This window comes from Ricinus communis, chromosome 9, assembly GCF_019578655.1.
Source record: "Ricinus communis isolate WT05 ecotype wild-type chromosome 9, ASM1957865v1, whole genome shotgun sequence".
Taxonomy (NCBI): Eukaryota; Viridiplantae; Streptophyta; class Magnoliopsida; order Malpighiales; family Euphorbiaceae; genus Ricinus; species Ricinus communis.
In genome coordinates this window covers 15,158,271-15,170,075 of record NC_063264.1, presented here as the reverse complement: position 1 = coordinate 15,170,075, position 11,805 = coordinate 15,158,271, and the positions used below count along the sequence as shown (strand labels likewise).

Genomic DNA, 11,805 nt, shown 5'->3' with positions numbered 1-11,805 from the left:
GTTTTAGATCATAAGCATTTGCATTTGCATTGCATATATTTTTATTGTTTAGTTACTTTATTTTATGAATATTATCCTCTCAACATACTGATTTAGAGTGTTTAGATTTACTTTTATTGTTTTGTATTGATAATTAGTCTTTATAATAAGTGGCCTCATAGTTTCTGGAGAGATTGACCTCATCGTGAACTTACCCTTACTATAGGAACGGTTCGTGCACTTGCGAGTACTAAAAAAGACATCAAGTTTTGGGCCGTTGCTGGGGAACTGTGTCCAAATTTATTATATTGATTGATTATCAAAAGTGTCTTATGTTTGTTAGTTTGTTTTATGTTTTGTGATTTGTTTTGTTTGGTTTGTGTTTTGTGATTTATTTTGTTTATGTGTTTTTATTTTATTTGTAAATTTTATTTTATTTTCAAATTTGAAACTTTCTTTTGTTTTGTATGCGAAGAAGAAAAACTAAATCAAGTGATTCATCAACTAAAAAGATTGAAGAAGAATTAAAAGAAGAAGTTGATATCATGGCAAACCCACCAAGAGAAATAGAAGCTGAAAGGGAAATGGCTATGAAAGATTATGCACGGCCTACAATTGGTAATACTACTTCATGCATAGTTCTAGGTGATGTATCTAAGAATTATGAACTTAAGAGCATTCAATTTAGTATGCTTCCTTCATTTTATGATATACCTAATGAGGATTCATCAACATTCATTAGAGAGTTTTATGCTATAGTTCATACTTTCCCATTATCTGGACTAAATGAAGATCAATTAAGAATGAGGTGTTTCCCTAATTCATTAAAAAAAAGAGCAAAGGCTTGGTTAATGACATTGCTTCCTAATTCTTTGAGAAATTAGGATGAAATTTATCAAAAATTTACGAGTAGATTTTAATCACAGCAAAAGACCAAAGAACTAAGAGCTAAAATTTCTAATTTTTATCAAGAGAATGCTGAATCTTTTCATGAAGTATGGGATCGCTTCAAATCATTTTTATTGCAATGCCTATACCATGGATTCCCACTCCCAATAACTAACCAATTATTTTATGATGGGTTGACACAACAATATCAATATATAGTTGATAATGCAGTTGGGAATGCTATGTTAAAAAGAACAGCTGAATTGACTAAGCAAGTTAAGATGCTTACTTCAACAAAAAAAACTCACCAAATAATGAGGTATGTGGCATTTATGGTATTTATGGTCATTGTGCTAATGTTTGTTCATCTTTTAATAATTACAGAGGAAATATGTATGACCAAATAAATTTGATGGATTCTTACCAATCCATGCATACTATGAATGACCCTTATTCCAACACATATAACACAAGTTGGAGAAATCATACAAATTTTTCTTGAAAATATAATGACCAAAACCAACCACAATTATTGAGAAATCAAAATCAACCTCATTATCAAGACCAATATTCTCAATTCCAAAGGGACTCCAATCCTTTCTTTCAAGATCAAAAACAAACTCTTTAATCTAATGAACAAAGGAAGCCAAGTTTGGAAGAAACACTTCAATCATTTATAATGGCTTCTCATGATAGGATGGAGAGGAATAACAAAAAGAAAAATTCCATTGAGGTCTTAATGAAGCATTTAGAAGCTCAAATGAGACAAATTGTTGAAGAGCTCAATAAAGAGAAACTATCAAATTAACATGAACAAGTCAATTCCATTACTACTATTAGAAGAGGTGAGGTTATTGATGATAATATTGCTATGGAAACTGAAAGAAACTTTTCTTCTTATGCAGGTACACCTAAAAATGATGGATTTATAAAAATCAATAAGGATAGCATACAAAAGGAAGAAAAAGTAGAGCCTAATCTTAGGCTTGAGCAGAAAGAAAATGAAGCATTTTTTGGGCTTGAATTTCATAAGGCAGTTCAGCCTTATAGATCACCTATTCATTTCCTAAACCAAACCAAAGAGAGCAAAAAGGATAAAAAAAAAATTGAAAGTATTGTGATGCTCTATAAAGTTAATACTAATTTACCTTTGTTGAATGCTATCAGGAATAAGCCAGCTTATGAAAAATCCTTTGAAGAGTTGAACACCAATAAAAGGCGATATGTGAACAATGAAAAGTACAAGTAGCAAGTGTAATACTTCAACATCAGTTGCCCCTTAAAATGAAGGCTCCTGGTAGCTTCATTATTGATATTACAATAGGTGACAAAAAAGATACAAAAGCCATGTTAGATTTGGGAGCAAGCATCAACTTGATGCCTTATTCGATGTATGAATGACTTGGCTTGGGAGAGTTAAAGCCTACCACTATGTCTCTAAAATTTGCTGATAGATCAATAAAATATCCTAGATTTATAGTGGAAGATTTGCTAGTACAAGTAGGTAAGTTAATAATTCATATTGATTTTGTAGTACTTGACATGGAAAACACACCAGCAAGGGATAAAGAGCAAACTATACTCCTTGGTAGATCTTTCATGGCAACTACTAGAACTGTAATTGATGTGTATGATGAAAAACTTACCATGACAGTTTTAGGAAAAACTGTGGAATTTAAAGTGTTTGATTCTCTAACTTTATCTCTTAAATCTACTATTGATAAGTGTTCATATAATTATTTAGATTCTCTTATTTATGAACAATTATATGATGACATTCCATTCTTAATTGACAAGAGTTTTCGTGACATTTTAGATGTTCGCATTAAGAGTATGAAGCCATACTTGAAAGGAATGGCTTATAACCAAGAGGTGGAGTGCGCGGATAAACGTTCACCATGAGCATAATCGGAAATGTCTAGCTATAGACAATAAACTTAGCATTTGTATTTTTATTTTTATGCATTTAAGTTATTTTTACTTTTATTTTCTTTCTTTTTTAAATTTTAGTGTTTTATGTTTACCTTGTAGCCCTATGATGGAAAAGTAAGCATTCCTACCTTCTTTGATCTCTAAAAGGAAATATGTCCCCACGTGAAACAATTAAACCTCCTTAAAAATCTTTTTTTTTAGCGAGCCACGTTGCGACAATAAATTTTCACACGGGCCCGCAGCAGAGGTACGGCAGGGACGACGCGGGCCCGTAGCAGTCAAGCAGCGGCAGCCAGTAGCAAGGCTAACCGTGGGTCGTAGGACACTCCACAAGGTAGCCAACTCCGGCAGCTGTAACACGGGCGAACACTGCGTGGTCGTGGGCAACATGTGAGGCCGCGAGGAGGACAGCCGCAGCAACACACCAGGTAGCAGCAAGCCGTGACCTCGCAAGCCATATATTCCCGTAGCATAGGTAGGCAACACAAGCGAATGGGCCTGCAGCATAGGCAAGCAGTGCGCGAACGGGCCAGCAGCATAGGCAGGCAGTGCTCACGAATGGGCCCGTAGTGTAGGCAGATGCGGCAGCAGCTTGACAATGTAGTCCGTGCGGCGCTGAAAATTCCACGGGTCGTTGAAAAATGAGGAAATTTTAAAAATTACATATATATCCATCTCCTCCACATAAATAGTCATATCATTTATTTAGAACTTTATTTTAAATTTTATTCTAGAATTTATATTTATTTATTCTTAGGACCTAGCTTTTAGTTATGTCACCCTCGTGCTGGAGAAGCACCCTCGTGGTTCCTTAAAGAGCAGCTAAAAGCACGACCGTACTTGAGCTCGTGCTACTCTCTACCATATTTTTTTCTTTCTCTTCAATGGGAGCCACCCTCGCACTCTAGAAACACCTTCGTGCTTCATAGGGAGAAGACTCTTTGACTGCCAAGTATCAATGTCTGACTAGGAGGCTTCTAGGTGACTTTGAGAAAAGCGCCTCCACACTTTGAAAATGCCCTCGCGCTTTTAAAAGCACCTAGGTGCTTTTGCAGCTTCAGTAATGCTATTTGATTTTCTCTAAGATCTTTTGTCTAATGCTTAAGTCATTTTAACGCTATATAATAGACACTTAAAATACCCAATTAAATGCAGCCTATCAGCCTCCTATATCTGAAGAGAATTATGCATAAAAGAAAAAGAACACGTTGATGGAATAAGTTCTCTTCTCTCCTTTTCTACTCGGGGATCTATAAAATTAGTACACCTCAATTTAATTGTCAATATCAAAATAAGGAGTTCCCAAAGTCATGAAAGGACTTAGGCTAACAATCTCCCCCTATTTTAATAATTAAATTGAGCAAAACTAAATAAATTTATATAGAATATACAAAGTGCATATGCTCTCCCCTAACTCATGAATAAGAAAGATTAAAAGTTATTTTTTAGGTTTGATCTCTCCCCCTTAATGAGTTGATTAATTTTTGCATAACTTCATATTCTCTCCCCTTTTTCAAGATCAAAAAGAAATATACCACTTGTTTGAGAGAATAGATAGAAAAGATAAAGGATAGAAATTATTAAAGAGCAAACCAATAATATCATAAGAAAAGAATTTCACTTATACTACTTGTTGAATATAAGCAACAATAATAAAAAATTAAAAAAATACTAATTGTGCTTATATTCATTTTCTTTCCTTTATCAACTTCTATTGAGTTAGTGAGAGAAGTAGAGTTGATAATTGCTTATCTTTAGCACTCGCCATCCAAATGTTAACCTTCCTCCCTAGAAGTGGATTAGAAGTTACCTTCTAAGAAGATCAAGAGGTGTTCTCCTTTGGTACCCACACAAATTTGGATCCATAGTGGTTAGTCTTAGAAGGGTCCTCTAATTTGAGGCGAGCCTTCCTAATATAATAAAAAATATTTATATGCCCAAATATTATGCAATAATGACATTGAATATTGGATTTAAAGCTCTTTTTGTTTAATGGTCTTCTTGCTTTAAGTTTGGGTCTCACCACATTTCTATCTCTATCATGCATACAAGAACATATTTTATGAGCATGTGTGTGCTTGTTGGCATTCTCATTATACATGAAAGTATGATTAGTCCTTTAAGGCTTACCTTTTGGACCTTGTGATGCCTTCCTTTTTTTCTTAGGGGAGGAGACCTAGTGTGTGCTTTAACCTCCTCTAGTACAACCTCCATAGTTAATGTTTGAGGTGTAGAGGCTTTAACAAAAGGCAACTAAATAGAGATGATAATGATGAATCTCCATTGAATCCTAGACCATATTTAACAAGAGGAGGTCTTTAGGATAAAATAAGTGTATCCAAAACTTCTTTTCCCTTGTAAAACTTTGAAATAGAATTTCTTTAACTCCTCTACTTCATTTTTCAAATCATCATTTTTTTATGCAACTCATTAACTGAGAAGGTTTTTGAAGAGACTTCATTTAAGAAGTCTTTTACCTCCAAATTTGAAGAAGTAAGACTTGAAACTTGTTTTTCTAATTCAATAAAATCATTTTCTAGTTTCAAACTCTTTTCTTTATAAAACTTCATTCTACAATGATACTTTTCACATTTCAAAATTATGGCTTCTAAAAGTTTAATATCAATTATCTCATGCTTATCCTGACCATAATCACTATTACAAGTATGAGATAAAGAATATACCTCATTAGAGTCATCTTCTATGGCCATAAAGCTAAGGTTACCAACTTATTTTTCATCTTCTTCACTTGAAGAACTATTATCCCATGTTATTTTATATGCTTTCTTTTTCTCCTACTTATTGTTGTTACTTTTGTGGCCATCGGCCTTGACATGGCCATACCCATAATAGATTATATCCCTACTTGAGCTTCAAAGATATTTCTTGAAAGGTTTCTTGTCTCTTTTCTTGTTCTTGATGATTTCCTTGACCCTTTTACAAAGCATAACAAGTTCCTCATTAACATCGTCACTTGATTCTGATGCACTTGAGCTTTCATTTTCTTGATGATGCTTAGTTAAGCTCTTAAAGGCAAAGGACTTTTTTTTATCTTCTCTTTCCTTTTCTTGCTCTTCCTTCTTCTTAAGAGCCATCTCATGGGTGAGAAGCTTACTAGTGAGTCATCCGTTAAGATTTTACCCAAGTCCTCATTGACCTCTTTAATACTTGCAACCCTTGAGTCATAATCCTTAAGATGGAGTGCCTTAACAATCTTATTATTGATATCAATTCGCTCATAGTGCTTCCCTAATTTTCTTAAGTTGCTTTATAATGGCTAGAAGCCGGTTTGTCATATCAGTGACACTCTCATTAGACTTTATTTTGAAAAGCTCATATTCGATTATGAGCAGTTGAACTTTCTTGGAGCTTACTTGCTTAGTCCCTTTATGGTAATTCTCCAAGGTCTTTCAAATTTTGGACGTGTTGGGAAGATGTTGAACTCTTTCACATTCTTCTCTTGATAGAAAGCTCAAAAGAATGACCACTGCTCTTTTATTTTCCCATTAGCTCTTCTACGAGTCTTAACCCATTCATCTTTACCAAGAGGAATCTCTACAACCATCTTCTTGCTTTGTTGGAGGCTTCCACTCCTTCCTAACACAATCCCAAACATCTACCACATCACTATCCAAATATATTTCCATTCTGTATTTCCAATGGGCATAATCGGACCCATCAAAAATTGATCTAAGATGGTGAACTCTTTCATTAGCCATCTTCATTATTAACTCGTGCAATTAAGCTTGATGAAGAGTACTCGGCTCTAATACCACTTTTATCCTTTGATGCACCAAGAAGGGGGGTTGAATTAGTGTACGAAAGATTAATGGAAAATTAAAAATTCAATCAAAAGATTATATGGAAGAGAAAAAAAATCAACACAAAGATTTATAGTGATTCAGGTATTAACCAACCCTACATTAACTCCTCAACCTATAATTGGGTATTTCACTTTCAATGATCCTTTTGCGGGTGCAAGATCAAATCCAAGTGTTTCCAAGCTCACACTTAAATTTTTCCCTAAGAGTTTTCCCAAGCTCACCCCAAACTTAGTGTTTAGTTTCACACCAAACCTTACAAGAGTTTTTCTTCCTAGGCTCACTCTCAAACCCTTTCTCAAGTGTTTAAGGCTAACACTTAAATCTTTACAAGTGTTTTATGGCTCATACTTAAACTTATACAAAAAGAAGTTAATGTAGAAAGATGAGAAATCACTTTACAAGAGTTTGTGCTCTTAGAAAATTGAACAACCATATTCTAAGTCTTTAAGAGGAGTATTTATATACATATTAACCTTTTAGAGACGTTAAAATAGCCTATACTTCATTTGAATGCAAAGTAAAGATGATTTAACAAAAGTAATTTTCTACTAGAAAAGCGTCCTTGTGCTTTTTGAATGTAGTCATAAGAACTCCAATAGCTCTTGACATGTGGTGCTGCTTTATCGGTTGATGGCACAATGGTCATTAACTTAGCATTTTATGCAAATTCCACCCCCGCACTAGAGAAGTACCTCGCGGTTCCTTGAAATGTGCTTAGAAGCATGACTATGCTTGAGCTCGGCGCCACTCTCTGCCATATTCTATCTTTTTCTTCAATGGGAGGTGCCCTCGCGCTCTAGATGCGCCTTCGTCCTTCACATGGAGAAGATTTTTTGACTGCCATGTGTCAATGTCTAACTGGTAGGCTTCTAGGTGACTTTGAGAAAAGTGCTCCCGCACTTTGAAAGCACCCGAGTGCTTTTGCAGCTTCAGCAGTGCTATTTAATTTTCGCTAAGATCTTTTATCCAATGCTTAAGACACTTTAACACTATATAATAGACACTCAAAATATGAAACTAGTACACCTCAATTTGATTGTCAAGATCAAAATCAAGGGTTCCCAAAGTCATGAAAGGACTTAGGCTAATAAGAAAAATACCTCATCGATGGAAGAAAAGTCTCGATGTGTGCTCAATTTGGCCAAAGGAGAATTTATTTTTCCTTTTACCAAATCCAAGCTATTTTGGTGAGAAGTTGGCAGTGAAAAGTCCTAGTCTGATACAGATAAAGTGTGGCTTGATGATTTAGAAGAACTAGATATTTTGGGCCTAATTTGAGCAAAATTGGTTAAGAAATGAGAAAGAAATCAAGAAAAGAAAGTAAGAAACAAAGAAGAGAAAATTATAGAATGAGAAAAGAAAGGAAAGGAAAAGATATATGTCCTAGAAATAGAAAATTACCAATTTAGTCCTTGACCGTCAAATTTCCTTTTGATCTCTAGTTGATAAATTACTAGTTTAGTCCTTAAGAGGGCGAAATGTCAAAATGACCCCAGAGTGGGAAAATCATTATTCTCCATCCCAAAGCGAAATTACTACCAGTTTGACACCCAAAAGAAGGAAATTTATCGAATCATACTCGAAGCGAAAACTATAACTTTTACTTCCTGAAGCGGAAAACAATTGAAAAGACTCTAGATAATCAATGGCGGAGGTGCCATCATCTAGAATTTTGAGAAAACAGGCGAAGTCCCTAAATCATAGTCAAATAGAAAAATCCACACCATATCAATTTAGAAAAAAAAATAAAGCCGGAGGAATTCTCTACACACATTATATTTGAAGGGAAGTCTTTGAGATGTCACGGGCTTACGGAGCGAAGCTTCTATAACTCTCATATCCTTTTTTAACCATGAGTATGTATATAAATCTTGATAAACCGGAGGCTATAAGCAGCAGATTTTTGAATCTAGATATCGACAAAATTACGAAAAACCCGATAATGAGAATTTTTATTTCTCTCGAGTCTCAGGAAAGTGTGGACGGTCGGAGTCCTAGTTAGAGTTACGCTCGGTCAAGCCAAAGTTTTTATTTTTCGAAATAAGAGCCATCAAAATTGGGTCAAATTGAGTAGAATAGTCAAAATTGGGTTAAAATCAGCTGAATAATCAAGTTTCGGGGCTAAAATAAAAAAATTTCAGCCCTTGCCAACCTCTAGTGCCAATCAGCTGTCATAGAGTCGGTCGGTCTACAAAGTACTGGTTGGTTCAAAATTTAGTTTTTACAGTAATTTTTGAAGATTTTCAAATTTTAAACACCTTTAATTATCAAATTGATCTTGTAAGGAGATTCTTAAAATTGATATTCTAAAGAGAGTTCATTATTATCTAATTTTTAATAATCTAATGAATTTATTGATAATCTTAAATTTTAAAAAAGTATTATGTTTATCACTTAGAAAATGATTTTGATAAGAAAACTAATTAATTATCTCTAATTGATGATTATCAATAGTTAATTGAGACTTTATCCTAGCCTCTAGGGTTTTTATACCTTTTCTATATATAGAAAAGAAAATTCTAGGCTAGGGGAGTTGCCAATTTTGAGTACAAAACATCTGCTAAGTTTTGGCAAAACAAAAGAGCGTACTGAGTTTTAGAGAGATACTAAACACTCTGGATTCCTACTCCATTCTTAAACTGACATCTCCTCCTCCTAAGACTCAAGAGGTTGCACAATACGTTTACAACTTGAGGGTTTCTTTATCTCAATCATCTCATTATACTCTCTTCTTTTTATGATTTCTACTCTTTTTATTGGCATGATTAGGATTTTCCTTTAATTTTGATATGTTAGATCTGATATTCTTGTTATGATCTCGACTGCATGAATCTTGCCTAGATTATATCTGCATGTTTAAGGCTTAAATCTAATAAATTCTAGGTTTATTGATTAAAATGTCCATTTAATTGCCAGCATGTCTAGGACTTATTAGTTTTCTTATTTCTTTTATCGTTTTTTATGAATGATTGGTCAATCTTGCTTGATAAATGGTTCATTTTCACATTCGTTTGTATTTTGGTTGAGATTATTATATCTTGGTTTTGAACTGCCTTTTTTTCATACACTTAGATTTGATCATCTTATTCTATAATTTCTTGCATTATTTTTCTCTACTTCAATTGTTTTACTAATCGCTTTTGTCATTTCTTATATGCGTGATCAATGTTTAGGTGTTACGGAGTCCCGATTTTGCTGAAAACAGAGAAAGTGTCAAAACTGATCAACCTGTAGCACAAAGAGCCACACGGTCGATTGGCTGTGCGTAGAGCCAATAGTCGATGGCTGTTCATCTCCTAGTTAATCCAATTTTAGCAGTTTCGCCCATTTTTGCCTGTTCTTACTGATTTTTCATTTATTTTAAGTCAATAGTTGTAGGAAAGATGTAATCTTATTTTTCTTTTGCTCTTGCTTCTTTATTCATGTACTCTGTAAAAATAGTGCACTATATTTGATTGTTGCTATAATTGCTAATCATAAATAATTCACATAGATAGTAGGCTTAAAATCAGACCTTTACATATAATTTACAGTTCATTAGGCTAATAAGATGGTAATTGGGACTAATCCATAAAACTAATCTAGACTTAGGTGGACTTTGTCATGCTTAACTAAAAATATGACTCATTTAGACTAAGGAATTAAAAAAGATTTTTGGCATGCAAAAAGTAGTCCAATTATGTTAGGAATTGATAAAACTGGACTTAATTAATAAGATTTGGCTAGATTAAGTGGGCTTTAAATGAAATATGAGTAGTCAATTAAAGTAACAACATGTAAGGTTAGCCTAGAGTTAATAAAACTAGGCTAAGACCTTTGTCATATTGTATTGCTTATATGTAAAAATTATATGCTGCATTTATAAGGAATAGATTATTAACTAATAAAATTAAAAATATAAATACACAAAAAAGTTGATTTTCAAAATCCATCTCTAAGTGTGGCAATACTTCCTTAGGAAATCTAGTTATGCCACAAGTTTACAAAAAGTATTTTGGTAATTACCTAAGTGGCGACTCTTTTCTCTATGCTAGTTTCTATGACTAGTTAGCGTGTTCCCGATTAGGTTGCAAAATCTTATACTACCGTGGTTGCTAAAGACAATTGGAAATGTGCCCAAAACCGCAGTCCATAATAATAGAGCTGGCAAAGGTATTGAATCAACCTTTTATGATAAGAATTACAATTTGAAGTCTATCAGTTCACTTAATTATTTTGTCCTTGATTCGTCAAAAGACATCAGAGTTCTTTTCTTTCGATGGCATGCCTTGGTTGTTATTCTCAATAATAATTTACATAACTCTCTTTTTATTTGTGTCATTTGAGATTTTTTTTAAATCACTAAATATGGATCTTGTTTATTTATTCTTTTTAAAAAAAAAAAAGAAATTGATAAAATATTTGAGAATTTTTTGTGTCCTACTCATAACTAAATTAAAATAAAAAGATATGTATTCAATTAGAAAATAAATAAATAAATTAATAAATTATATAATTACCTACAATAGTAAACTTTATATATTGATATAGTACCATAAGGATATTTAATATAGTTGAATTGCTAAATTTAAAAGATAAGGCAATTAGAGATCTATCGATTATAATTTTATTAGAGTACTTGTGTGCTTTGATACAAAAATCAAACCGTGAGAATAGAAACTTAGCAAATGCAACATTCACAAAACTAATTAAAAAACTATAAAGATATGCTCTATGCGAATTATATTGATTGCCTACAGCTAAAGGTCAATTTATTTGATTTTTGTTAATTTATATTTGGTTTGTATTGAGTTTCAATTAGGTTAATATTTAATTTATGATAGTTTCTATTTGATTTATATTGAGTTCCAATTAGGTTTGTATTTGATTTATATTGAATTTCATCTAGGTTTATTTATGTATGATTTATGTTAGTTTTTGTTTGGTTTATGTTGAATTTTTATTAGGTTTATGTTTAGCTTGTATTAAAGTTTCTATTTAGTTTATATTGAAATTATGTTTAGTTTATATTAAGTTAATTCAAATAATAATTTATTTATTATATTGAAAAATGAAATTATATATAATTAACCTTTTAAAAAATATGTATATGCAATAAATTTCAAAAGAATCAATTGTCATATGCCTAAAGTTAGCAACCATATGAATATTGAGCAAAATATCACAAAAACGAAAATACTGC

At 32.8% G+C, this 11,805-nt stretch overlaps 1 non-coding gene across 1 annotated transcript; it reads right to left on the bottom strand.

The window, feature by feature from the left end:
• Window positions 1-917: 917 nt before the first annotated feature.
• Window positions 918-1,024, bottom strand: LOC112534885. The gene has a single exon (XR_003079116.2). It is a non-coding gene; the product is annotated as a small nucleolar RNA R71 (small nucleolar RNA).
• Between the last annotated feature and the right edge of the window lie 10,781 nt (window positions 1,025-11,805).